Genomic DNA, 5,947 nt, shown 5'->3' on the forward strand with positions numbered 1-5,947 from the left:
GATCGAGACCATCCTGGCTAACACGGTGAAACCCCGTCTCTACTAAAAAATACAAAAAACTAGCCGGGCGAGGTGGCGGGCGCCTGTAGTCCCAGCTACTCGGAAGGCTGAGGCAAGAGAATGGCCTAAACCTGGGAGGCAGAGCTTGCAGTGAGCTGAGATCCGGCCACTGCACTGCAGCCTGGGCGACAGAGCGAGACTCTGTCTCAAAAAAAAAAAAAAAAAAGAAAAACACAGGAATGTTCAGGGCAAGCATTTAATTTTGCCTGCAAAGTTCAGAGACAGCTGCCCAAAGGAATCCTAAAGAAATGAGTAGACAGATGTATACCAGCAGAATAAGACAGCAAAGGGCAGTCTAAACACAGAGAACATAGAAAGCCTAGAAGGTGGAGAGAATGAAATTTACTATTCCAAGAACAGCAGGTCCTTCAAAATGCCTACTACACCCCAATCCATGAAGGCAGGACTTTTTTTTTTTTTTCCTGTTCTATTTGCTATTAAATTTCCAAGTCAATCATCAGAATGTAAGTTCCACAAAGGTGGTGATTTTGTCTTTTTTAGTCCCTGTGAAATCCATGGAGCTTAATCCAATGTTCAATTCCCAAATCTTATGTTACTAACCTCATCTTAGCAGCATTTGACACAACTGACTCCTCTCCCCTTGACACTCTATCTTCTCTTGGCTTCCAGGCAGTAGTGTGCTGGTAAATGTTTAACAACAGGTTCTCCAGAAAAATTTTCAAAAGCTCCGATTTGTTGCCTTTCCTGATTTCTGTGATGTAAGTACTCTCACTATGGCCAGTTTCAGTCTACCAGTGTGACTGCTGAGTTGGAAAGAGATGAACAGTAGTACACACCATTATGTAGTATTTCCACCACACAGATGCAACAGCCATAATCTCAGGAGCCTCTAGATATTAGTAAAGTCTACTAAAATAATTAAGAAGTGGGCCATTTCTTTTTAGCCCTGCCAAAGTCGAGTGTCTGGTCTGTTTTGACACTAGACCATGTAAGAGACAATGATGTTGCGCACTGAAGGTAGAGAGGGATTTATGGTGAAGGTCCATGGCCTGCCCTGGTCTTGCTCAGCCGATGAAGTGCAGCGTTTTTTTTTGTTTTTTTTTTTTCTGACTGCAAAATCCAAAATGAGGCTCAAGGTATTCATTTCATCTACACCAGAGAAGGCAGGCTGGGTGGCAAGGCTTTTGTTGAACTTGAATCAGAAGATGAAGTCAAATTGGCCCTGAAAAAAAGACAGAGAAACTATGGGACACAGTTTTGTTGAAGCATTCAAGTCAAACAACGTTGAAATGGATTGGGTGTTGAAGCATACTGGTCCAAATAGTCCTGACATGGCCAATGATGGCTTTGTACAGCTCAGAGGACTTCCCTTTGAATGCAGCAAGGAAGAAATTGTTCAGTTCTTCTCAGGGTTGGAAATTGTGCCAAATGGGTTAACACTGCCGGTGGACTCCAGGGGAGGAGTACAGGGGAGGCCTTCGTGCAGTCTGCTTCACAGGAAATAACTGAAAAGGCTCTCTAAAGAAACACAAGGAAATAATAGGGCACAGGTATATTGAAATCTTTAAGAGCAGCAGGGCTGAAGTTAGAACTCACTACAATCCACCATAAAAGCTTATGGCCATGCAGAGGCCAGGTCCCATGACAGACCTGGGTCTGGCAGAGGGTTTAACAGCATTGGCAGAGGAGCTGGCTTTGAGAAGATGAGGCATGGTGCTTATAGTGAAGGATATGGAGCCTATGACAATTATAATGGCTATGGCTATGGATTTGGGTCAGATAGATTTGGAAGAGACCTCAATTATTGTTTTTCAGGAATGTCTGATCACAAATATGGGGATGGTGGCTCTACTTTCCAGAGCACAACAGGACGTAGTGTACACATGTGTGGATTACCTTACAGAGCTACTGAGAATGACATTTGTAATTTTTTTTCACTCTTCAATCCTGTGAGGGTACACATTGAAACTGGTCCTGATGGCACAGTAACTGGTGAAGCAGATGTTGAGTTTGCAACTCATGAAGATGCTGTGGCAGCTATGTCAAAAGACAAAGCAAATATGCAACACAGCTATGTAGAACCCTTCTTGAATTCTACAGCAGGAGCCAGCAGTAGTGTTTACGGTAGCCAAATGATGGGGGGCATGGGCTTGTCAATCCAGTCCAGTTATGGTGGCCCAGCCAGCCAGCAGCTGAGAGGTGGTTATGGAGGTGGCTACGGTGGCCACAGCAGCATGAGTGGATATGACCAAGTTTTACAGGAAAACTTATGTGATTTTCAATCAGACATTGCATAGGGAGCCAAGGAGCAATGAACAGCAGCTACTGCAGTAATGGAAGCCGTGCATCTATAGGCATGAATGGAATGGGAGGGATGTCTAGCATGTCCATTATGAGTGGTGGATGGGGAATATGATCACTGACTCTTGCTCAATTTTTTTTTAAAGAAAAACCCAAAACTTCAGTTTAGCAGTTTCTGCAATACAAGCTTATGATTTATGCTTACTCTCTTAAGTGGAAATCAGTATTGTTACGAAGACTTCAGGCTCAGTATTTTTTAACACAATACTCATCTAGGATGTAACAGTGAAGTTGAGTAAACTATAACTGTTAAACAAGTTCCAGCTTTGCTCAAGTTAGTTATATTATAGGATGTTCTCAAGCAGAAAGCGTATTGAGGTAAAAGGAGTTGAATTATGTTCACTGTTGCCCTTTGCTACATTGTATACTGTGTAGATGCATGCTGAAAGACGTGGTTGTGTGTGTGTGTGTGTGTGTGTATGTCTACAATTAAAGTGAAACATTTTGGCATCTTTGTTGATTCTAGTTTTATTTAATAACCTGTAAGGCATGTAAATTTAGGATTTTTTTTTAAGTTAATGGGAAAAATTTGAGATGCAATACCAATACTTTAGGATTTTGGTCTTGATGTTTGTATGAAATTCTGAGGCCTTGATTTAAATCTTTCATTGTATTGTGATTTCCTTTTACGTATACTGTGTTAAGTAAAATTTGTCAAATAAATCCTCTTTTAAAAAAATTAAGAAGAAATGAGTTTTGAGTACTACTTTTTAAAAGTACAATTTATTTAATTAAGTTATATAATTTTTATTAATGACATACTTCAAGCTGTTCACTACATTTCAGAAAATTTACCAATCAGCCCTCATGAGCTGATATAAGCTGGTTCCAGGATACCATGGCTTCTGGAGCACCACACTCTCCTGGTTCTCCTCTTGCCTCACTGGTATTTTTTTGGTCCCTTTACCTAGGCCTCCTGTTCTCCCTGACCTCTCTATGTTAGAGAGCCCCAAGGCTTAGACAGAAGGAATGGAGGGAGAAGGAAAGATGGAAGACAGAGAGAGGAAAAAAAAAGAAAATCTACAAATGACTTATTTTTACTTTTAGCATATTTATATTTTATGACATTTTGGAAAATACAACTTTACTATTTAATTATAAAGTACATAATCTTTGTAAGTGATATGGCATCTAGAGGTGTGCTGTCCAATGCAGTAGCGCTAGCTATAGGTGACTACTGAGCAACTGAAGTGTGACAATTCCAATCTGAGACGTGCTAGAAATTCAATACATACAAGGTTTTGAAGAGGAATACAAAAAAAGAATGTAAAATTCCATTACAAATAATTATATTGATCATAATTTAAAAATAACACTTTGGGTTAAATGAGATATATTATTATAGTTAATTTTATCTTTTTTTTTAAATGAGGCTCACATTGTATTTTATTATTATTATTTTTTTTTTGATATGGAGTCTTGCTCTGTTACCCTAGCTGGAGTGTAGTGGTGTGATCTTGGCTCACTGCAACCTCCACCTCCTAGGTTCAAGCGATTTTCCTGCCTCAGCCTCCCGAGTAGCTGGGACTACAGGTATGCACCACCACCCCTGTATTTTTAGTAGAGACAGGGTTTCACCATGTTGGCCAGACTGATCTTGAACTCCTGACCTCACATGATCCACCAGCCTCAGCCTCCCAAAGTGCTGGGATTACAGGCGTGAGTCACCACTCTCGGCCTCACATTGTATTTTGACTGGACAGTGCTGCTTGAGATCTTTACTCCACACTTGCCTCTACGTCTCTCCTCCCCTACTCTGCCTCTGAAAATCTTTGGCTGTTCTATGCTCCTTTTTGGTGTTAAGTCAAAGACTGTTCTCCTGGCCCACCTCAAATGGAGTTTGCAAATATGCTACTATTTCTTTAAACTTCTGACTCCCTCCCTCTTCCTTCAACTTAATAATTATTAAATTATTATAATTAATAATTATAGCAGGAACTAATTACACAGCAATCTGCCAATTAATAATCATAGCTCTATGAAAATGATAAGAATCACTGGCAGCCTTTCCATCCAGGTTCCTCATCTGAACCACAAAACACAGAAAAGAATTTGAGTGACTATTCTATTTTACGAAGAATGGAACATAATTAGTACTAATGTAAATGCACAGAAAAGAAGTTAATTCCTATCACATACAGTATGTACTATATACAATGGATACCTTTAGGGAATCAGGCTTAATTCTTGCACAGAGCCCTGGCCAAGAAAGGCCAGTTGACGTGGATATCCAAAAGGGCAGATGGGATTACTGAATGTTGAGCAACTGCAATATCCCTGAAATACATTTGTGGTCTTATAAGCAGACACCCTGATGGATAACACTCTTTCAGATTACTAAATTCTAGTTTGTTTTCAAAAAATAAACCTCTAGACTGTATAGTTATGCCTTTTGCAGTGCTCACCTCCAACTCTATACCTTCAAGAAGCAACAATCCCATTCCCAGGGCTTGGGAGCTTAATAAGCTAATCACAGAATATGGTTATGGTTACACTAACTCAACAGGGAAAGCTGCAATAAAATGCCCAAACCTCTGTGCACACAAGTTCATGTCCCTAAGAACAGTGATGTGAATAAGAAACTTTAAAATGCAGTTTCTGAAGTCTCATTTTCTGAAATATAATAGAATCACGTAACAACTTTCCAAGGAAATACTCACATGTGGACTCCACTACATATTCATGCCAAGCACTAAAGCAGTACCATGCTTTCTGGAAACTCTACCGCCTTTCGAGCATTCACCTCATTAATCTTCAAAAACATTTCTTTAAGACCATGAAGAGAAAGTGTTATTTGCATTTTCATCACATAATTCATCACATAAAAACTATTTGTAGCTCACAAATAGTTTTTCCACAACATTATAATTAAAAAAGAAACCATGAAGAATCCATAGATACAGTCAGCAGTTGTTCATTTCTTCCTTAATTGTTGTATTATCAGCTGAAAACCAGTCAGTTTGCTACAGAACTTTGCTATTCAAACTGTGGCCATGATCAGTCACAATGGCATTAACTGGAAACTTGTGTAGAAATGCAGATTCTGGCCAGACGTGGTGACTCATGCCTTTAATCCCAGCACTTTGGGAGGCTGAGGTGAGAGTATTGCTTAGTGCCAAGAGTTTCAGATCACCCTGGCAGCATGGTGAGACCCCCATCTCTACCAAAAAATTTAAAAATTAAATAAAAAATTGGGCCAGGTGCAGTGGCTCACGCCTGTAATCCCAGAACTTTGGGAGGCCAAGGCAGGCAGATCACTTGAAGTCAGGCGTTCGAGACCAGCTTGGTTAACATGGTGAAAACTTGTCTCTACCAAAAATACAAAAATTAGCTGGGCATGGTGGCACACTCCTGTAATCCCAGCTACTCAGGAGGCTCAGGCACAAGAATTGCTTGAACCTGGGAGGTGGAGGTTGCAATGAGCGAAGATCACACCACTGCACTCCAGTCTGGGTGACAGAGTGAGACTCCGTCTCAAACAAGACAAAACAAAACAAAAATTAGCTGGTACTGGTGGTATGTATCTGTAGCCCCAGCTACTCAGTAGGCTGAGGAGGAAGGATCA

At 40.4% G+C, this 5,947-nt stretch overlaps 1 pseudogene; it reads left to right on the plus strand.

Moving 5' to 3' along the window:
- Window positions 1–1,019: 1,019 nt before the first annotated feature.
- On the plus strand, window positions 1,020–2,449 carry LOC105512459 (annotated as a pseudogene).
- Window positions 2,450–5,947: the final 3,498 nt, after the last annotated feature.

Source organism: Colobus angolensis, unplaced genomic scaffold (genome assembly GCF_000951035.1).
Source record: "Colobus angolensis palliatus isolate OR3802 unplaced genomic scaffold, Cang.pa_1.0 Scaffold212, whole genome shotgun sequence".
Classification (NCBI taxonomy): Eukaryota; Metazoa; Chordata; class Mammalia; order Primates; family Cercopithecidae; genus Colobus; species Colobus angolensis.